The sequence below is a fragment of the Littorina saxatilis genome, linkage group LG1, assembly GCF_037325665.1.
Source record: "Littorina saxatilis isolate snail1 linkage group LG1, US_GU_Lsax_2.0, whole genome shotgun sequence".
Taxonomy (NCBI): Eukaryota; Metazoa; Mollusca; class Gastropoda; order Littorinimorpha; family Littorinidae; genus Littorina; species Littorina saxatilis.
The window spans coordinates 13,516,847-13,540,260 of record NC_090245.1 but is presented as its reverse complement, the minus strand read 5'-3'; the positions used below and the strand labels follow the sequence as shown (position 1 = coordinate 13,540,260).

Here is a 23,414-nt window from a genome sequence, read left to right as displayed (position 1 = left end):
CTTAAGAAATTAATGAATCCAAAAAATCCCACTTTGACCAGAAAGCAGCCAGACTGCTGATGTTGGGAATATGTTTAAGTGGAGGTATGACCTTATTCACTGACTCAATGAGTAAGCACTGAGGCTGAGAGGTATTGAAACACTACACAAAGACACCACGCCTGCCTTCAAAGCACCCATGGAAAGACAGCCAGTGGTTAGCCAAGAGACAGGTGTGTTAAAGTAAACCAACCAAACGACTGGTTACGTAAATGTAGACAAAGGTATTAAAAAGGCACAGTTCACAACCTCTACTGGCTTCTTGAAAAAATAATTCATCAAAACATTCTGCCTTTGCACAGTTGGCAGTCTCTTTGGTTTTGGATATCATTTTTCCCTTTTGCTCAGAAAGTAGCCAAGCTGCTGATTTTCGGAATGTGTCTGAGTGGAGGATAGATGGCCTTATCCTGTGTAAAAACCGGGACAGATCTGAGATGGTGAACTGAGTCGTTTACACGGCAAGGGCTGGGTTTTTAAATAAATCAGCAAAGCGACCCAGTAAGACAAGACAAGACAAGACAAGACAAGACAAGACAAGACAAGACAGATTCTTTATTAATGAGGGTAATGGTATAAGCAAACAGTTGCTTTTTTACATCCAGCCCTCGCCCAGGGAGGGACTTCTTCTTCTTCTTCTTCGTCGTTCACTGTTTGTCTCCATCATTTTGTGATTTGCGTGATGCAGCGCTTTTTGGCACCCAGGGGGTCCCGCATCTCCGGCTTCGGCCATGGACGTTGATCAGGGGTCCCTCCCTTAGACCAATTGCCTTCCTGGGCTGTTGAGCTTGGTCTGCCCGTGGTTTTATTTCGGAGTTTTCCTTCTCCTAGACTGGTTACCTACCATGGTTGTCGAGTCCAGTCTACCCGTTTGGAGGTTGCTGAGATGACCGCTTGTGTCCTTGGGCCTCTGTGCCGTCACACCGGTACTATCCAGCACATCTCCGTCTTTACCAGAGCCCCGTTAGCCAGCAACCAACCCGTCCGCCATGGGAGAACCCTACCGGTATACTTCTCACAATGAAAAACACCCCCACGTTTTAGGGACAGTGAAATTTCAGCGATTTTCTTCCGACGGCATAGCTTGGTTCTGTTTCACCACCATACCACGATGAGGAGGGGATGGTCTTTATGGTGGATGGGAGGGACTAATCTAATGACAATAAATGTTAAAATTACAAAACAACAACAAACAAACAAACAAAAAAGACACAAACATCAAAGCAAACAAACAATCAAATAAACAAACAAACAAACAAACAAACAACCAACAAGAAAGCAAACAAGCAACCAAACAAATAAACAAAAGACATCCACACAAATATATGATTAAATGCATAATGAACACAAGTTTCGAACAAGCAAGAGCACGTAAAAGTCTTCGTGAATTGAGGAAATAGTATAAAAGAAACAACTACGTAGCTAGTAATACAACACAATACACCAAGACAAGACATTCAACACCATACGGTTGCTTATTTTGCAATACATAACTTGTAAACGACGCTTCACACAGTCGGTCATACTCTCGCAGGGCAGTCTGTTACTGGTAATGTTATCTGGATGGCAGAGATTAATCAATGGGTCTTATATCGCGCATATTCCGTGGGTACAGTTCTAGGCGCTCTGCAGTGATGCCGTGTGAGATGAAATTTTATACGGCCAGTAGATTGCAGCCATTTCGGCGCATATTTACCTTTCACGGCCTATTATTCCAAGTCACACGGGTATAGGTAGACAATTATTAACTGTGCCTAAGCAATTTTGCCAGGAAAGACCCTTTTGTCAATCGTGGGATCTTTAACGTGCACACCCAATGTAGTGTACACGGGGGGAGGTTCGGACACCGAAGAGAGTCTGCACACAAAGTTGACTCTGTGAAATAAATTTCCGCCGAACCTGGGATCGAACTCACGCTGACAGCGGCCAACTGAATACAAATCCAGCGCGCTACCAACTGAGCTATATCCCCGCTGACTCCAGGATGCGTAGGAAACAAAACCGTTTGCATCAGTTTCTCCTTACTACATGCCTGCAGCCAGTTTTCCATATTTAGCTGAATAGATGAATAGATGAATCCAAACACGACACTTTGTATTCAGGTAGAGTGCGTGATATATATCTAAAGGTGATAGATGTGAATAAATCAGATGGTGTCAAAGTTGCGTGCGTGCTGAACATATATACGGCGACTCATTTGCTTTGCTGGTAAACCCATTGGTTTTGTATTTATAAGGGACGTTCAGGAGTACATTTCGATGGGCCATTATTTCCTCACATTGTTGGCAAGAGACCTGTAGCCCTCAGGGGTCCCATTTTGTCTGAATAAAGCATGTACCCTACAGTGAATGCAATAACCTGAATGGATATTTGAGAATCAAATAACAAGAAAGGTAAGTTGTTGGAACGTTTGTTATGGACAACACAATAATACGATACATTCACAGATATTTCGACCCAGCGGTCTTTTAATGCAACGTATTGTGTTGTCAATAACTTACGTTGGCAGTCTCTTTGTTTTTGATATTTGAGACTTCGCTGCGAAATGCTAGTGGGAGAGATAGTGGCTTTTGAAGAAACTGATTCATAAATAAAATTCCCACTCTACCTAGAAAGCCGTGAGCCTGTTGATTGTTGGTATATGTCTAAGTAGAGGAATGGTGTAATCCCATATTAAAGCAGGACTCGTCCCCATAGTGCGCGTCCCTGCGTCCTATACGAATTAGAAGCCGAAAACACGTACTACAAATTTATGGAGAGGGTCCCGGGACGCACTAGACTTTAAAAGAGCGGGTCCAGGGACGCACTGAATATTTCATACAAAGCCGGGTTTTCCCGGGTAACATGCCCCTAATATGGCTTTGCCGTGAGGGCGTAAAACTTACATTTTCTCACGCACTGAAATCCTTTATCGTGCGTACCTTAGATACAATTCTACTCAGACTGCAAAATTCTGCAGTGGGGGTCCATGGACCCTCTTAACATTGAAAGTGGGGTTCCCGGGACGCATTAAGAGGGGCGTCAGTGGGAAGCCCTGTAAAAGTCAGGACAGATCTGAGACAGTGAGTCCAACTATTTTCACGGGAAGAATTGCCGTGCCTTCAACAGGCGCAATCGAAGGTTGTAAGTTTACATAAACAACCTACGAATAATACTGTACGTGCTCTGTATGTAGGAGGCCGACACCAGAAAGATGGGCTACACCTGGAGTCAGATAGAAAAGATGGCCCAGGACAGAGGACTCTGGAGAGCTGTTGTTGGCGGCCCATACCCTGACAGGAGTGACGGGCATTGAGTTGAGTTGAGTCTGTATGTAGAATAACAGGATTACGAAAAGAGTTATGCCTTTTAGCATTTTTGTATACTGGCACACAGCTGTAATTTGCATGGAATACACGACGGCTGAGTCTGGCTCCTTATAGCCTATACCCCCCCCCACACACACACACACACACACACACACACACACACACACACACACTGATTTACGAGCAATGACGCCGAACGACTACACACCTGTCTCGGTTCACTCGTCGTTGTCGGTCCCGTCTTCCCCGCAACGTCTATACAATCGATTTGATTCTGGCTCCTTGCCTAGAGAGCTGGTTCTGTTTTTATATTTAGTCAAGTTTTGACTAAATATTTTAACATCGAGGGGGAATCGAAACGAGGGTCGTGGTGTATGTGCGTGTGTGTGTGTGTGTGTGTGTCTGTCTGTCTGTCTGTGTGTGTGTGTGTGTGTAGAGCGATTCAGACTAAACTACTGGACCGATCTTTATGAAATTTGACATGAGAGTTCCTGGGTATGAAATCCCCGAACATTTTTTTCATTTTTTTGATAAATGTCTTTGATGACGTCATATCCGGCTTTTCGTGAAAGTTGAGGCGGCACTGTCACGCCCTCATTTTTCAACCAAATTGGTTGAAATTTTGGTCAAGTAATCTTCGACGAAGCCCGGGGTTCGGTATTGCATTTCAGCTTGGTGGCTTAAAAATTAATTAATGACTTTGGTCATTAAAAATCGGAAAATTGTAAAAAAAAATAAAAATGTATAAAACGATCCAAATTTACGTTTATCTTATTCTCCATCATTTGCTGATTCCAAAAACATATAAATATGTTATATTTGGATTAAAAACAAGCTCTGAAAATTAAATATATAAAAATTATTATCAAAATTAAATTGTCCAAATCAATTTAAAAACACTTTCATCTTATTCCTTGTCGGTTCCTGATTCCAAAAACATATAGATATGATATGTTTGGATTAAAAACACGCTCAGAAAGTTAAAACAAAGAGAGGTACAGAAAAGCGTGTTATCCTTCTTAGCGCAACTACTACCCCGCTCTTCTTGTCAATTTCACTGCCTTTGCCATGAGCGGTGGACTGACGATGCTACGAGTATACGGTCTTGCTGAAAAATGGCAGCTACTTGACTAAATATTGTATTTTCGCCTTACGCGACTTGTTTTCGACCTACCCTCTACTTGCACCATATTCAGTAGAGGACAAAAAGTCAATGCCTTCGTCAGCGTAAAGAGTTCTCCATTTCTTTTGCGTGTAAAACAGCGCGGTATTTATAGAACTGGCTAATGTCGCAATTCGGAATTGGAACTGAATGTATTATTTGCGGTGGATACACGCAGAAATATATCAGTTTTGACCTCGTTGTAAACTACATACGTTGCATAGAGAGATACTCGCCGTAAAACTGCAGATTTTGTAAACTCGTTGTTTATTCACCGATTTATTCGTTTATTTCTAGTTCATTCTTTATTTATATTTTGTACTCATTTATTTATCTATTTCATTATCCTTTTTTAAGGCGGTCGTTGTAAGCAGCATATGCGTTTTACACTAGCTAATTAAGTAATTCTTCATTATTTCATTTAAAGATTTTTGTTGTTTTTTTGTTTACTTGTGTTCATACTTAATCCTTGATTGTAACAATATTACAGACATCCGTGAGTGCTCCAATTTTCACCGAGAGAGTTTGTAGGTATGTTCCTCCCTTGTGCAGCACTTTTCTCGAGACAAGCATCTCTGGAAACTATCATCTAGAAATTGTCTAGTTTGAATAATCTTCTTCTTCTTCTGCGTTCGTGGGCTGAAACTCCCACGTACACTCGTGTGTTTTTTGCACGAGTGGAATTTTACGTGTATGACCGTTTTTTACCCCGCCATTAAGGCAGCCATACGCCGTTTTCGGAGGAAGCATGCTGGGTATTTTCGTGTTTCTATAACCCACCGAACTCTGACATGGATTACAGGATCTTTTTCGTGCGCACTTGGTCTTGTGCTTGCGTGTACACACGGGGGTGTTCGGACACCGAGGAGAGTCTGCACACAAACTTGACTCTGAGAAATAAATCTCTAGCCGAACATGGGAACGAACTCACGCTGACAGCGGCCAACTGGATACAAATCCAGCGCGCTACCGACTGAGCTACATCCCCGCCCGTTTGAATAATCGAATTACCCAGCTTATACACAAATGTCGATACAAATCGAATTGACAATGAATGTACAGTGTTATTTTGCCTTCATGTTGTTGTTGTCGTTGATGTCGTGGTCGTAGTTGTTGCTGGTGGTGGCAGTTGTTTTCTTTTTCTTTTCCCTCTTCTTGTTGTTGTTGTTTTTCTCCTTATTCTTCTTGACTTCTAATTACTTTTACAAGCAGCAAGCATTTGAGATGTATAGCAACAAATTAACGGGTGCGGGTATTTTGTTGTTGTTCTTCTTCTTGATGTCGTGGTGTGGTCGTTGTTGTTGCTGGTGGTGGCAGTGGTTTTCTTTTTCTTTTCCCTCTTGTTGTTGTTGTTGTTGTTGTTGTTGACCTCCTTATTCTTCTTGACTTCTAATTACTTTCACAAGCAGCAAGCATTTGAGATGTATAGCAACAAATTAACGGGTGCGGGAGTTTTGTTGTTGTTGTTGTTGTTGTTACGACCCCCCCCTCCAAGGAATGTGTGAAGGAAGAAAGGGCGGTGGGTTGGGACTTGTCCCATGGGTGTCTTTTTAACACAGGTACCACTGTTAACTTTATTTTTGCAATGCGCAGTTGTCTGATCTGACTGTGCTGTTCACATTATCGGAAAACCCCGACATGTACCTACCTTAACCGAAATCAATGCACCAACTATCGAGTATCGTTACATTTATTTTCGCTTACTGCGCGTCACATATATATGTATACACATACATGTCACACACCACACACACACACACCTTGAAAGGTAAATATGCGCCGAAATGGCAGCGATCTACTGGCCCAAAAAATTCCATCTCACACGGCATTCTGTAAAGGGCTTAGAGCCATAGGGTTAGGCACTTAAAAATATCCAGTTATTATTATTATTATTATTATTATTATTATTATTATACATACGCTGTGCGAGTAAATATAATGCTGGGAAGTGGGTTATCAAACAGAGTCTGAGCGGGTAACCGATTAGTTTCCCAGTTCCTGTCACGTGACCCTTTCGTTATAAAGGGGACGACGACACAGTTTGGTTTGAACTGGCCAAGTTCCAAGAAGGGGACAATGATAATCGTGCATCTATTTATGGAAGCAGCAGAACACTCGGTTGTCTGTGGCCGTACACTCAGTACAGTGCTACTGTCACAATCTGTAAAACTCGAAGATAGCTAGGTAGCGGCAGTAACGCTAGTCCCATGCGGGAAAGCGAGATCTGTGCTGAAAATAACACGTTTTCAATTTCCGACAGCTTTCAATATATGGCATATTATTGAAAATGGAAACTACAGAAATGAAGTTGGATTCTTTGTCTTTTACCCCATGCCATTTGTTTGCAAAATGTGCTTGGATTGAATGCGTGTGCGTGAATCACAAATACTCTCTCCGGATTTTCGGACAGCCGTGACGCGACCGCCATTACTACTTGCTCTTCAACTTTTTGTGGTGTTTCCCTTTCGGCGTTGTATTTTCTAAAAATAGTTTCATTCAACGATCGGAAACCAGTGTCAACTGCTAAAGAAAGAGTCCCTTTTCTTTCTAGGGGGGGTATTTTTTAGATTAAATCGATGGTGGATTTTAGACATGGACAATAAAAAATTGCCCAACTTTAACCTTTCGTAACTTAAAAACAACTCAAACGATCGTAGTCGTAAAAGATGCGCTAGAAAGTCCGATTTCTTGTGAATCCTCCAAATATGGAAGTTTCCGTTTAAGATTCATGCGCGCGAAGCGCGAGCCAATCAAAACCGAGGACCTGCAAAACCGGTAAAATCCGTTGCGTTGATCGCGAGTCATGGCGGAGTATTCAAGCGAAGCGATGGTGACGCACGCTTCGAGACAATTTGTGGAAGAAATCAAACCCATCCTTGGTAAGTGTTGATGTTTTTCTGTTCATTTAGTGTTTAGAAGTTGATCTGTCGAACCATTCTGCTGAATTTAGCGTTTTGAGTGCGTAGTTTTCATTTTGATGATAGTAGTTTGTGCTGGGTCATTTTGTATTGGGTGTTGAAATGGGGGTACTCGATAAACGACCTAAGTTATTTTTTGCCTTTCGCCGTACATGTGATATATTTGTTTCAAACTAATCTTGAATTATTACTCCGATGGTTTTTGTTTCTCAGTTGTTGTTTTCTTGAGGATTAAATTAGGATTAAAAGGAATAATTGTTCCTTTGCTAAAACCGGAAGTGCAAGACTAGGCCTAGCAACGAGTAGCGTAGCTTACATGCACTGACCCTAGCGCATCTCCATTCCTTCTTCCTTTTCCCCCCAGTTAATCAGAGTTTATGGTCCATCAAACTTGTGTGATTACTAATTTGTTTCTCATGACAAGCAAGGTGATATAATAAATTAGAAACGAGTTAAAAAATAACCAAATACATGACAGAAAAACAAAGCAAACTTTTGTTTTGGGACAAAAGTAAAACTGAAAGTAAACAGGCCTTCATGGTGGCTTCCAGTAAGTTCGTCACACGGTAGATTCGTCACCGGTCCCGGTAACTTCGCCACAGTAGTCCGAGCGCGGCTCTCTCTATCTCTCTCTCTCTCTCTCTCTCTCTCTCTCTCTCTCTCTCTCTCTCTCACCTCCTTCCACCCCTCCCTCTCCTCACATTGAGTTTCTCTGCCTCCTTGACAGTGAGGTTGAAGTCATAGGACTCCCTCTCTCTCTCTCTTGGTCGCGCGTGTGTGGGTGTTAGTCAGTGTGTGGGTGTGTGTGCGATGGTGTGTGTGAGTGTTTGTGCGTTTGTACGTGCGTGTGTGTGCGTGCGTGTCATGGATATGGGTGTATGTACGTCCGTCCGTCTCTCTCTCTCTCTCTCTCTCTCTCTCTCTCTCTCTCTCTCTCGCTCCCTCTCTCAGACTACATGCTTTTGAGAACTGCTCAATGAGTAGATCTCGGGTTGAGAACTGCTCAATGAGTAGATCTCGGGTTTTAAAATAACAACGCTCGGACTGTGTCGTCTGAAAACTGCTCAGTTGAGAACTGCACAATGAGTAGATCTCGGGTTTTAAAATAACAACTCTCTCTCTCTTTCTCTCTCTCTCTCTCTCTCTTTCTCTCTCTCTAAAAAATGTCAGTGAATCTTGAATCTCTCCCACAAATCAAACATCTGAAAGCATAAGCTCTAAGCTTAACACCCGCCCACCCCTGCCAGTAATTTCGTCACGGGTGACGAATCTACCGCGTGACGAACTTACTGGTAGCCTTCATGGTTTCAGTACAAAAATATTATGAACATAGTATTACATTTTTGTTTTGTTTGTGCGTGTTACAGATGATGCTCACTTCCAGCAAATGAAGTCTGCTTTCACACTCACAGCAACTGGAAGAGGTCGACCACCCAAACTTCAGCTGGTACCACTGACCAACAAGCTATTGTTGCAGCTGGATCTGCTTCGGTTGGAAACAGGGAGGGATTGGAGTGACCTGGTTTAATTTCTCCCCAAAGTGTTCGAGTGAACTTGCTGCAAGGACTTGAAATCAAGGCAGAAATTGAGGGAACAGTGAAAGAAGCAACAAAGCTGGGGAATAAGACTGGATTAGAACTAGAAGCATTTTTGGATATCGACGCAGGGCGTTGCATCATGGGCCGGAATGTTGGGGTTCATTTGCTGAAACATAGGATCACAAGAAACCACCTGCTCAATCCGGACCTTCTGGAAGACCTTGACCGTCCATCAGAACTTGTGAATGGCATGGTGCTCGATCTAATATCGTTCCACAAAAAGGAGAACCTATCGCTGACTTCTGCCAGATTCCTGCATCGGTTGTTTTTGGACACAACATTGTGCTTGCACCATTTTCTTCTTCTGGCAGAACATTCACAGTCGAATCTCCAGCAAACCTGCCTGCCATGTACACCTGTTTCAAGCAGTACTTGACTGACAACTTTGTTTGACTGACTTTGAAGAAGGGGTATATATGCATTTGACTGTCACTTCTCATCCGACTGTGCACTTTGCAAGAATTTAGTTTTCCCCAGAGAACTGTGAACAATGTTAGTAAATTTATCCCACATACGTGAGAGAGATAACCGTGAGATAAAAATCGTTCAAATCACACGTGTGTATATCATGTAAATGAGGTCAACCGGAAGGTCAAGCTATGTAAATTAGTAGTACATGGGATAAACCGGAAGGTCAAGCTAATCCTATCGAGGAAGGATATGCTTTGCTGTTGTTGTTCCTTTTGGTTTCTTTTATCCTGTGGCCACTGCTTTTCTTTTTATCTGGTATATTTTGAAGTGATGGGTTTGATTTCTTCCACAAATTGTCTCGAAGCGTGCGTCACCATTGCTTCGCTCGAATACTCCGCCATGACTCGCGATCAACGCAACGGATTTTACCGGTTTTGCAGGTACTCGGTTTTGATTGTTCGAATATTAAACTTAACAGTGTTGACAAAGGCGAACTACTTTGTCCTAGTTTGAGAGTGTGTGTCATGGCGGAGGAATGAATGTCAAATTGAGTAAAGTGGTTTGAAGTTCTAAAGCGGTTGATCCAAAGGCAATATCGCTGTCGGTGACTTTTAGTTAGATCTGGCACAGAAGTATATAATGTAGGATAAACAGAATACTACATGGCTTGCTGTGTCGTACCAGATTTACACTCGTTGCTTTTTCAAATAGTAAACAGCTCGCTTTCGCAGTTCACTATTTAAACAAGAAGGGCAAAGCCCATACGACTCACATCCTTGACCTTTACATGACCTTGACCTTCAGGGTCAAGGTCAAATAACTAAACCTAGCAATGACATCATACACTAAGAACTGCTTTACACATTTTTCCTACCAAAATACATGTGACCTTGACCCAAGGTCAAGGTCATCTAAGGTCATGCAACACAAAGCTGTTAATTCAAGACATAGGAAGTACAATGGTGCTTATTGGCTCTTTCTACCATGAGATATGGTCACTTTTAGTGGTTCACTACCTTATTTTGGTCACATTTCATAAGGGTCAAAGTGACCTTGATCATATGCGACCAAATGTGTCTCATGATGAAAGCATAACATGTGCCCCACATAATTTTTAAGTTTGAAACAGTTATCTTCCATAGTTCAGGGTCAAGGTCACTTCAAAATATGTATACAATCCAACTTTAAAGGACCCTTGCGACCTTGACCTTGAAGCAAGGTCAACCAAACTGGTGTCCAAAGATAGGGCTTACATTGCCCTGTATAGCATACATAGCTAAGGTTGCCATTCTCGATAACTTCAGAAGAAAATGTGAAAAATGGCCGTTTTTAAGACAACAATTACGGCCCCTGTGACCTTGAACTTGATGTGAGGTCAAGTTGCCGCACATGTTTTTTGAGATCTTGTAACCATACACCATCAGGCCACATCAGGTGTTGATAGACTTAATAGTGTCCAAGAAATATCCAACGTTAAAGTTTTCCGGGCGGACGCCGGGACGGACGGACGGACGACTCGGGTGAGTACATAGACTCACTTTTGCTTCGCATGTGAGTCAAAAAACAACTCGTGTAAATCTGGTACGACACAGCAAGCCATGTAGTATTCTCTAGATCTTACTTCAATCAATCAATCAATATGAGGCTTATATCGCGCATATTCCGTGGGTACAGTTCTAAGCGCAGGGATTTATATATATATTTTTTTAATTTAAAATTTTTTTTTTTTATGCAATTTATATCGCGCACATATTCAAGGCGCAGGGATAACAGTGACATTTTTATCTAAGCCTATACAATTTTGCCAGGAAAGACCCTTTTGTCAATCGTGGGATCTTTAACGTGCACACCCCAATGTAGTGTACTTGATTGAACACATATTTGTGAAGATAACATTGTAATCAATCTACACACCAAAAATCATGGCTGTATTTTCAGTAGTTTCTGAAATATTTCAATCTGAAATGTGCTACCCCCCTCTGGGGGGGGGGGGGGGGGGGTTTGTCCACTCTTGGGGGATTATTTTCAACATTACACTGAATTTTACTGATGTCTGTAAAGATTACACTGTAATCTATCTACACACCAAAATTTTTCGTTGTATCTTAAATAGTTTCTTAATTATTGGCCTTGAAGTGCGAAAAACTGTAATTTTCCTGTTTTTCCGCTTGACAAATTGAGGTTTTTGACATTTTTGAGGCTCTTATACTCCAAAAGCATTGAACTAAGCTGTCTGAAAAAAAATAGCCATGTTCTACACACATTTGTTTGGAATATGTGAAAGTTTCAGACAGCTGCTATACATATTGTGTGAATTGTGATGACCCAAAGTTGCCCTCCCGTGCAGTTTTGCGATGGGTTTAATTGTGTTTTTCGTGAAGTTTGCATGCTTGCTGACAGAAGCCATATGAGATTAGAGGGCTAGAACTATGTGTTTTTTCTATTCTTGGTTGCTGATAACAGATCCTGAAAAGTTGAAAGGGCTGAGGATAACTATGTGGTACCCACATGCTGCTGAAGTTGCCCTATTTTACAGTTTTAAGCAGAGTCGCGACAGCGTATGTACTAAAATATCAAAATCTCAGGAACTAATAAAGGTATCCACTTACTTTTTTTTGTGTTTTGCTTGTACTTTATTTTTCTTTCAAGACATCACAAAACATTCACTCTCACTTCAAAACCAAGTTTTGACTGCCGCTACCTAAGATAGCACAGTACTGCGAATTAGATGTTCCCTTAGCCTGCATTGGAATTGGGGCATTGCACTGTGTCGCTCCAATTCTTTTTTTTTTTTTTAACTAACCGTATCTGCCAACATTTGCTTGTACCGTACAAGTGTTTTTGTACTGACGGGTAAAAAATAAAAATAAAAGATTTGCAGTTCATTCGAACTTGATAACCAGATAACCAGGAGAAGGGGTTGGGGTCTAACTTTTGGATATATGTGACCCTCCACCACGAAATGAGTCGCATGTCACCTCGCGCGGTTCTGCGCTAGGCTTCATATAAGTCCGGGGAGTGTCTGGTAACAGTGTGAGGGTCACCTTAGTCACAGGCTTATAACTCAAACAGTTTTCGCTCTTTTCTAAAACGATTTTCACCACTAGATAGAGCATACAAAACTCTGTAGGAAAATGTAAAAATAGGAAAATCATGCAAATGTGACATGCGACTTATTTCGTGGTGGAGGGTCACATAAATTATGGCACGTTCGTCAGTAAATGAAGACAAATGTGACAGAAGTGGAGGCGGAGAAGCGAAGTAGATGCAAGGAGTTTTTCTTTTGGAGGTGGAGGGGGTGGGGTTGACGCATAGAGAGGTACTCGCTGTAAAACTGCAGGATTTGTAAATTCGTTGATTATTTAACAATTTATTCATTTAAGTCTAGTCGATTCTTTATTAATTTATTTAGTTATAACTATATTTATTTATTCAATTATTATAAGGATAATCAAGGAGCTTTTTTGGGGGGAGAGGCCGGGACGGTGGAGGGGGTGGGGATGACGCATAGAGAGGTACTCGCTGTTAAACTGCAGAATTTGTAAATTCGTTGTTTATTTAAAAATGTATTCATTTAAGTCTAGTTAATTCTGTATTAATTTATTTAGTTATTACCATATTTATCTATTCAATTATTATAAGGATAAGCAAGGAGCTTTTTTGGGAGAGGCCGGGTCGGTGGAGGGGGTACGGGTGACGGAGGAGGTTTTAGAAGGGGTAAATGCGTAATGGTGTTGCTGGTGCCCGGATGGAGATTGGCGTTGGGGGGTTGATGTAGTTGACGTACAGAGAGATACTCGCTATAAAACTACAGAATTTGTAAACTCGTTGATTATTCACTTATTTATTCATTTAAGTCTAGTTCATTCTTGATTCGTCTATTTATTACCCTATCTATCTCTTTGATTATTATAAGGAGATGCAAGGAGTTTTTCTTTTTGGAGATGGGCGGTGAAGGGGGTGGGGGTAACGAAGGAGGTTTAGAACTGAGGGGGAAAGCGTAATATCGTTGCCGGTGCCAGAATTCATCTTTTTTATTCGCACCAAACTGCCTTGGCTCCCTGCTATAAATACACGTGAAGATTATCTAAGAATGTAAACACATAAAACTTGCAAGCTTGTAAGCTTATACGTGCAGGACTGAAACAACTTTCTGGAGCCAGGCTATTATTACTAAGTTGGCGGGCCTAAAACATAGAAACTCAGTTTGTTCAGCAGTCGCCACTGTCCGCTTGTGTGTGGGTGTGTGTGTGTGTGTGTGTGTGTGTGTGCGCGTGTGTGTGTGTGTGTGTGTGCGCGCGCGTGTGTGTGTGTGTGTGTGTGTGTGTGTGTGCGCGCGCAAGGAAAGACAGAAACGACAAAAAAGAACAGAACACACACACACGCACACACACGCACACGCACACACACTCACACACACAACACACACACACACCACACCACACACACTCACACACACGCACACACACGCACACACACCACAACACAACACAACACACACACCACACCACAACACACACACACACGCACACTCACTCACTCACTCTGTCTCTCTCTGTCTCTCTCTGTCTCAGTCTCTCTCTCATTGTCTCTACAAATCTGATGTCACTCAGTTATACTGTATTATAAACTTGCGAAAGCGAATGGATAGTTACAAAGACTCGTCAAAAAGAAAGTTACAGAAAGCCCGATCTTATTGTGACAGCATAATTGGAACACTTCTTCTCACATGTCGTGTTAGAAAAGTGTAACTCTCAGCGGACATACATTTTCATTCTAGCTCAAATAATAAATTGTGACCCTCCACCACGGAATGAGTCGCATGTCACCTCGCGCGAGCTGCGCTAGGCTTAATATAAGTCCGGGGGATGTCTGGCAACAGTGTGAGGGTCACCTTAGTCACAGGCTTATAACTCGAAAAGTTTGCTCTTTTCTAAAACGGTTTTCACCACTGGATAGAGCATAAAAAAACCTCTATATGAAAATGTAAAAATATGAAAATCATGCAAAGGTGACATGCGACTCATTCCGTGGTGGAGGGTCATATATATGGCAGCGCGATTTGCATGCAGAAAGACTGCCAGGCCGCGGGAGGTAATTTGTTTAACGGCCCTACTAGTTTTTTGTACGACTTCACGATGCAAACGTTCGTGTCTAAGAACTCAGCACACAGCAGGCCACACAGCAGTTCCAGGTCATGAATATCAGTAAAAGGTCACTGAGTGGTCGCTGTATGTTGATATCAATGGCGGTATGATTAAATGTTAGTACTTGTTGATGTGATTTATCTTGTGTATGCTGTATCCAAATGTTTTCACATTGTCGAATACAAAAAAAATACAAAAAAAAAGTATATGTGAACGTGTTTTGTATGCAGGTGTAGATGCGTCAAAAATAATTTTTAATTGCAATGCACACATTTTAACAGACAATTAAGTTATTTTTATTTTTAATGCTATTGTAATTGAGCATTCACGTGTCATTGTGTAGTTATGGATGCATACTGTTTCATCACAATAATGTCGCAGCACATATCATTATAGTCTAGATTGTCCGGCCTTGCCCTGCGGCTAATCTACAGAATCACGATCGCCTGTCCGTGACCGATAACGCCGTAAATCTCGTTGGCTGGATCCTTTAAAAGGTGTACCTGATAACTCGAGTCGCCGATCTATCTAAACCAGACGCCGGTACATCTTCGTCGGAGCAGACGTCAGACGCCCACGAAAAAGATAACAAATTTCACGCCACATTGGGTAATTCCCTGGGAAAGGCTGAACTGTACAGTGGAACCCCCCTTTTAAGACCCCCAATTTAAGACTCGCTCCCTTTTAAGACCTTGTTTTCTCAGACTTTCTGTTCTTAACCTCTGTACAATTACCCCCCTTTTCAGACTCTCGTTTTTAAGACCCGATTTTCTCAGATTGTTGTAAGTCTTCAAAAGGGGGCGGGGGGGGGGGGGGGTAGGGTTTAACTGTATACTCAGTCACTTTGTCCGCCCATTTTACCCGATAAACCATGGTGGTACGGTGGTAAAACGGATAATAGGTCCCTTAGCGGACGTGATTTGGGTTAATGACCTTCAGTTGTGTCTTTTTGCGTCGTTGAGTATATATTTCTCGTTGTTTTTTTTATCTTGAAAATGTGCGTAAATCACTAAACGCGAGGACGATCAAGTTTGTTATTATCGTTTGTTGTTGACTTGAATTGAAGATCTGATAATGATAAGTAATTAGTAGTTATTAAAATCCAAGCTACAGCGCCCCGCCACACACACATAGACACTAAAAAACACGCCCACGAGCACGATCGCGACCCTGACTCTTTTTATTTATGACTGACTCAGCACATCATGTGCAACCACAGAAAGACAGAAAGACAGACACACAGACGAACACACACACATGCACACACACACACATACAAACACACACACACACACACACACACACACACACACATGATCAATTAGACTCACCATCCGGCGGGTGCCAGACAGATAAGGGCGGGCATCTGTTGGTACAGGAAGTGGCGTCAGCTTGGAGGCACTGTTTGAATGTGTACGTACGTGCACGTCCACAAAAACAACTTTTGGGCGGCAAGAACACTTCATGCAGTGACCCTCTGAGAGAGAGAGAGAGAGAGAGAGAGAGAGAGAGAGAGAGAGAGAGAGAGTGTGTGTGTTGTGTGTGTGTGTGTGTGTGTGCGTGTGTGTGGCACGGTGTGTCGCTATGCCGTGTGTCTCTCTCTGTCTGTCTGTCTGCCTGCCTGTCTGTCTGTCTGTCTACGGGCGTGCGTGCGTGTTTTGTGTGTGTGCGCATGCGTGCGTGTGCGTGTGTGTATGTGTGTGTGTGTGTGTGTTTGAGAGAGAGGCAGGAACTTAAAAGCTCCGCTTTAGTCGTTAGCAACCAGAGTCGATTACAAAGCAAAACAATCCATTTCACTTCAAATACGGAATGTAAGTAACTAGACGGTACACGAACGAAGGAATTTAAACGACCACAAACATAATTAGTGTTTGTAGAAGAGAGAATCACATCATAAGAGAAATCTACATGGAACCTTCTTTCTCTTGGAAAAATCTCTATCTTCCATAGAAGCTTCGATCGTTCTGTTAAATTCTGCTTGCTGTGTTTCTTTGTTCACGGTGTTTTCGTTTATTGTCACGCAAACTGCGCAATTTCCTTATTTCTCTCCAGCCGGTTCGATCTTCTGTGGGGCAGTGAGGGAAAAGAAGAAACCCAGATGCGGAAGAGGAGAAGCACGCAAGAGGGGCGTAATTGATCAGCAACTAATCATTCCTGACGCTCTCGTTGTTCAGTAATCAAGTTCTGTATCGACATTTTTTTTGCTAGCAAATCAGTAAAGGGGTCTTTTGGCAAACTTTGTTTCAAATTGTAGAAATCGGGTTAGCGGAGTTATTAGGGAGTAATACCCCCATTCCACACAACCGTTCTAGGTCCCGTTCTCGTACCGACCAAGGAACGGTGCGGGCACGGGAGGGATCGGGAGGGAACCGCAATGGAACGTAAATGATCGTTAAACGGAACAACTTTGAACGGTAGGGTCGCTAGGGACGGTTGAGTTTGGGCTGCATGTTCAAAATTTTAGCCGTTCCCCTCCCGATCAGAATGAACGGTAATGGAACCTTAACCCATCGGTAACGGAACGCTTGGATCGTTAAAGGAACTTAAAACAACGATAACGCAATGGTAGCGCTCTCACACACTGAGTTGTCATACCCACATTCCACACATCCGTTCAGTTCTAGCTTCCGTTCCCAGCCGTCCCCAGTATGGTCAGACGCTGCTCAAAGATGCCAAAAACGGCCGTTTGCGCAGCGTTCCATTGTTGTGGCAGCCGTCCTTGGTCGGTACGGGAACGGGACCTAGAACGGTTGTGTGGAATGGGGATATAAGTTGCAGACCTGGAACTATAAGTAGCGTTACTGTCCTGGGTCGTTCCAAGTAAACCGTATAACGCAGCGGTGATGGGATACGTGATCAATTGTTTGCTTCCTGTACAGCAATCCTTTAACCTTTGATCTATGTGGTTTTAGTCACGTCAGTTATACAGTTAGGCTACGAAGCTTCAGATTATAAGATTACAGCCCTATGTGTTCATGTGTTGTAATCTACATTAAAAAAAAACACTGAAAAAACACTGATTCATTAATTTTTATCAATGAATGCCGATTCATTCTCATTCTCATGTTAGGCTACGTCTTGATCGTCCTATTACTTTTGCATTAGAATCTTGAGAGAGAGAAAAAAGTATAAAAACACGCCTTCAGAGTTAGGATGCCCAATATATATATATATAGGATCCCCATCCTTACATATCTTCTGCGCAAAACAAAATATTGCCTGACGAAACTACTTCTACCCCTCATACCCGCCACCCTGAACACTGAGGAGAAGCATGCACTTTTAGGGATCCAATCACTCTCAGACTGGAATACGTTGCGTGTTCATCGTGAATTGAACCCTTTTTTAATGACGCAGTTGCCAAATTTCGCAATAGGAACTCTCGAGTGATGATATTTTCGCATTGTTTGCAAACCGAACTTTCTGAAGACAAACTTGACTCCTGCCGTGCCATCTGCGCAGCTGATATTGCGAATAACCTGACGCAATAGATTCAGCTTGTCATGCTTTTCTACGCCTGCACTTTATTAGGCCAAACAAAAATATATGTTGGTTTAGGGTAACGTGACCCAAAAAATAAAGGGTCGGTGTGTGTGTGTGTGTGTGTGTGTGTGTGTGTGTGTGTGTGTGTGAGTGTGTGTGTGTGCGTGTTTGTGTTACATTTTATTTTCAACATTTAGTCGATTTTAAAGGAGGTTACTTCCCTTAGTCTCGGTATGGTTCGCAAAATGTGCCAAAAGTTTGTTTTTGTTTTTTAGAAATGAAAAAAAAGTTTTAGGATTGGCAGGAAAAAATAGGGTCGGTCGGGTTACCCTAAACAAACATATATTTTTGTTTGGCCTTACCAGTCCTGTCTTTCAGTCGGACAAAATAGATTGCAGAGGAGCATATAATTATATATATATATTATTAACATTCGGCTTGGCACTAGACCCCGGGATGCTAAAGGGGGAGTGACTAATGTTTTGTCTTTTCCCCCCGGAAAGCAGCAATATGGCTGCCTAAATGGTAGGGTAAAACGGTCATACGCGTAAAAAAAACACTCGTGCAAATACACGAATGTACGTTGGAGTTTCAGTACATGAACGCAGAAAAAGAAGAAGTCTTCTCAGCGGTTCTTCTATGATCGTGGGCTGCAGCTCCCACGTGCATTTACTTTTGCACAAGTGGGTTTTTACGTGTATGTCCGTTTCTAACCTCACCTAAATATACCTGCTGTCGTGAGAGGACACTTTTAGATGGTACCAAGGGTGTCCTTTCATCACAGGTTTCATGGTCCCAAGGGTGTCCTTTCATCACAGGTTCTATGGTTCCAAGGGTGTCCTTTCATCACAGGTTCCATGGTCCCAAGGGTGTCCTTTCATCACAGGTTCCATGGTCCCAAGGGTGTCCTTTCATCACAGGTTCCATGGTACCAAGGGTGTCCTTTCATCACAGGTTCCATGGTACCAAGGGTGTCCTTTCATCACAGGTTCCATGGTACTAACATTGTCAACGGGAACGTCTTTGAGACTAAAAATCCAAGCTGAGGGGATGGAACTTAGCTTTACTATTTATGGGTAATTCAATAAGGCTGCTTTAAACACTGACTAAACCATTGTCGAAATAAACCAAGGACCCAGAACATGTCTGGACAATTCAATTGTTGGCAGAGGACCAGCTGATTCCTTTAGTCTCTAACTAACCAGCACAGTCTATGTATGTTAGCAACACTCGTACGTGGTTCCAGAACTCCTTCCACAGCTGTTCCAGTCTTTCAGCATCGGTTTCCAGTGAAAGGCACAGCCCTTCCTGTGAAAACAGGTCTGCTCCCAATCTCAGAGGCGGCCAGAACAAGTACCAACAAAGTCAACATTTTGACGGCTTCCCGGCTCTGCAGATTTGGATTTACACTGACGCTTTAGAAATTAATTCATGTAACATTTTCCAGTTTGCGCAGAAAGCCTCTTGGCTGTTGATTGTTGGTATGTGTCTTCTTGGAGTGGAGGGATTGTGTTATCCCATGCATTGTCAAACACAAGTAAGATGATAGGGCTGTGCCCATGTCAAAACACCCGCGACAGTTGTGTGTTGTGTTCGTTGGGTATGTGTGTATATATAGTGTGTATGCGGCATATATGAATATTGTGTGAACAGTACATGTGATGATTTTTGTCCGTATGGTTAATTGTTTTATGTAGGTTGTACAATTGATTGTTCTATTCTATATATATTCTTTTGTAAAGGGCCTAGCCATAGGTTAGGCACTTAAAATGTCCAATTATTATTATTATTATTATTATTAAGGGGTGTTGCAGGTAGCTCTGTTTCCTCCTTGGGGATGAAGCTACCAGGGGAAGGGATTGTGTTGGAGGTGCGGGTAGAGGGGTAGCCCTCCCGGTGCTCCCCCTTGGACCTCCCTAGTCTAGGACCCTGGGTCTTCGCGAGGTGGCCATTGTGGCGTAATCCCTCCAGACTAGCATAACGTTTCCCTATCCCAAGACCGACCGTGCGTGGTCTATGACCACATCCTCTACGAGGTGACCCTATCAACTAGGCAGCGCAAGCCCCTAGGCGAAACACGGCGGATCTAGAGGAGAGAACCTCGATAAAAAATTTGAGCTGCCATGAAGACGGAGCATGTTGGCTGAGGACAGCGGGCAGACCTCCTGTGCCGACACCCATCTACAGGAGAAAACCAGGCATGCACGCATCAAACCCAACATGGCCATTATTAAAGCCTGGTCAGGTGATGGGTGAGCCGAATCGAGTCATTTTCAGTCACAAGAAGAACTGTTCCTTTCAATCCGAACCTTCTCAAGTTCATCATTCAGTTTCGTCAAAAATGAGAACACCAGTAAAATTAATAATACCCGAGACATACAGTTTTCTCTATGCCTCTGATAATAGCTCTTTCTGTACTCTCAGGTTGCGTTCAGCCTCGAGGGAAATGCGCTGTGCTGGATCCTTCAATGTCCTTTATACATCAGAAGCAGCACACATTTCACTCACAATAGCGTACACCTTTGCATCACCCTCAGGACAATCCTTTCTCGTGTCCTAGCTTTGCCTACACAGACACCTGTACGACACACAAGAACAAAGTAAAAACACCCGCGAGAGTTGTGTGTTGTCTGCCGTGGAATCCGACCCACCGCAATATTTTGTTAGCGTGGTGTGAAGGTCAAGCTTCTTGCCCCTAGAGTATGGTTCCTGTCTGCACCCCCTTGCTCAACACTAATACCATAGGTCATCACTCCGCGCGGGTTGTGCATCAGGTGCACGTTGCGCACGTGTTGACACCTGTGTTCCTTGTGCAACGTACGTCAACTGCAGACGATGATGCAATCATTTCACACGCAATGCTTGCGTTCGTCTGTATCATTGTGGGATGTTTTTTTCGGAGCGGGTGAGCTGCTGCATTCCGTCAATGGCTGATGTAACAGGGTGTAATGGGTGTTTTCTTTCTGATTGAGTCTTGATCAACACTGAGGTGCCTGACGTACTGTATGATGATGGAACAGCCAGACTTGTGTTGAAACTCTGTCCTCTCGCATTCTGTATCCCTGTACAGGTAATGTAGGCACTGCCACGGTGTTGTGTGATGCAATGACTGTGGCCTATGGCGCAAGGCCCTCTTGCTCGTTCGGACTTTGTCTTGAGTGCACAACTACGTAAAACTATACTGTAGAGCAGCCCTGAAAGTCCAACTCATGGTGTACTCGCCTTTGGTTAGTGATTCTAAAAATTTACTTGCCAGAGAGCAAACTTTACTTGCCAAACCAACAATTTATTTCACTGAGCAACTTTACTCGCATTTGGCGAGTCGGATGAACATTTCTACTCGCCAGTTACATGCTTTTACTCGCCATATCTCATGTTCAGTCATTTACATGGAATAAGAGTATCCTTCCACCTGGACACATACCAACAATCAAGATCATGGCAGCTATAGATCTGTGCCAAACGGGAATTTTCTGCTGAACTAATGTGGCAAATCATTGACACGCGTCGGTTACAAAATCAATTCATTCATCAGAAACAAAACCAAAACAAAAACTCCCATTCGGCACGAAAAGCAACCAGGCTTTGGAATCTTGGTAAGTGTCCAGGGCTGGTATTCACGAGAAAGGACCCAACGGGCCATTTGGGAGCTAGCCGCGGGTTCGAATTGGTCGAAATCACAAACCTCGATAGACGAATTCCGGGGGGAAAATAAACTCTGTCGGGTTTTGTATGGGCTGTGAAAGAGTGAATGCCCTTGCTTTTTACTCGGAAAATCATTGGAGGGGCCAATCACTAGCGACGGGTGCGTCGGAAACACGTTCACATGAGTACGTGTGAAGTTATTTGTCAGAGGAAAAGCAAGGGTATTCACTCTTTCACAACCCGTACAAACCCGATGGAGTTATTTCCGAAAAACCAGCACGGTGGCCTAGTGGTAAGGCGTCCGCCCCGTGATCGGGAGGTCGTGGGTTCGAACCCCGGCCGGGTCTTATACCTAAGACTTTAAAATTGGCAATCTAGTGGCTGCTCCGCCTGGCGTCTGGCATTATGGGGTTAGTGCTAGGACTGGTTGGTCCGGTGTCAGAATAATGTGACTGGGTGAGACATGAAGCCTGTGCTGCGACTGTCTGTCTTGTGTGTGGCGTACGTTATATGTCAAAGCAGCACCGCCCTGATATGGCCCTTCGTGGTCGGCTGGGCGTTAAGCAAACAAACAAACAAACAAACAAACAATTTCCGAAAATCGTCTATTTCAACCAATCCAACCCGCAGCTGACTTCCGGCAAACTTAACGGTTGGTAACTTTCTCGTGCACAGCGGCCCGGGTGGAAGAAGCACCTTACCAAGGGCAACATATGACGGCTTACTAGTGCCAAAACCTCATAATTGTAATTATCAAGGGAAAATTAGTAATGTTCTCTTGATAATTACCATTTTCACGTGTTAATTACTAATTTTCCCGGGAAAATTACTAACTTTCACCTGTTAATTACTAATTTTTAGTTTTGGCTCACTTCCTGACGCATTGCTAGTGCCAAAACTAAAAATTAGTCCTTTTCCCGTGAAAATTACTAATTATCCCGTGAAAATGAGTAACTAACGAGTGAAAACAGTAACTGACAGCGTTAATTACTAATTATCACGTGATAATGGGTAACCCCAGGTTTTGGCACTAGTAAGCCGTCATAGCAACAGCCTTGGAGGATCTCTGGGGGATTGACTGTATCTTAAATTCAGGAGTTGAAGCTCTACTTTGGGTAATCTCCAAGTACAGCCTTGGCATTTAAAGCTTGCACTGTCCGTTACACTGGCAGAGCCGCTTACTAAACGAGCCACAACAACCCTGGCTCATGATCAATCAGGGTTGTTGTTTGTTGTTGTTTGTTGTTTGTTGTTGTTGTTGTTGTTGTTGTTGTTGCTGTTGCTGTTGTTGTTGTTGTTGTTGTTGTTGTTGTTGTTGTTGGTGTTGGTGTTGTTGTTGTTGTTGTTGCTGCTGCTCCTGTTGCTGCTCCTAGCGTAACTTTCTACGCAAGCGTGTGTGTGTGTGTGTGTGTTTGTGTGTGTGTGTGTGTGTGCGTGCGTGTGTGTGTGTGTGTGAGTGTGTGTGTGTGTGCGTGCGTGCGTGCGTGCGTGTGTGTGTGTGTGTAAGTGTGTGTCTGTCTGTCTCTGTCTCGATCTGTCTCTGTCTCAGTGTCTCTGTCTGTCTGTCTTTGTCTGTATCTGTCTGTCACGGTCTGCTGCAGCTTTCGTTTCTGAGCCGAATTTCCAAAGATAGTTGTGGGTTGTTTTTTTTAATGAATAAAGACACGGAAATAAATGAGAAAATCAGTATGACGTGGCTGTAAGAT

The 23,414-nt window shown here is 43.0% G+C and overlaps 2 long non-coding RNA genes across 2 annotated transcripts in view; both read left to right on the top strand.

Moving 5' to 3' along the window:
- The first annotated feature begins 1,614 nt into the window (after positions 1–1,614).
- LOC138962316 (uncharacterized) overlaps positions 1,615–23,414 on the top strand; it is a 118,099-nt gene continuing 96,299 nt past the window's right edge. Inside the window, exon 1 of the long non-coding RNA XR_011454476.1 lies at positions 1,615–1,763. This is a non-coding gene — a long non-coding RNA (uncharacterized lncRNA). The remainder of the gene's footprint in view (positions 1,764–23,414) is intronic.
- Positions 6,680–12,041, top strand: LOC138961998 (uncharacterized). The gene is made up of 2 exons (XR_011454370.1): positions 6,680–7,385; positions 8,792–12,041. It is a non-coding gene; the product is annotated as an uncharacterized lncRNA (long non-coding RNA).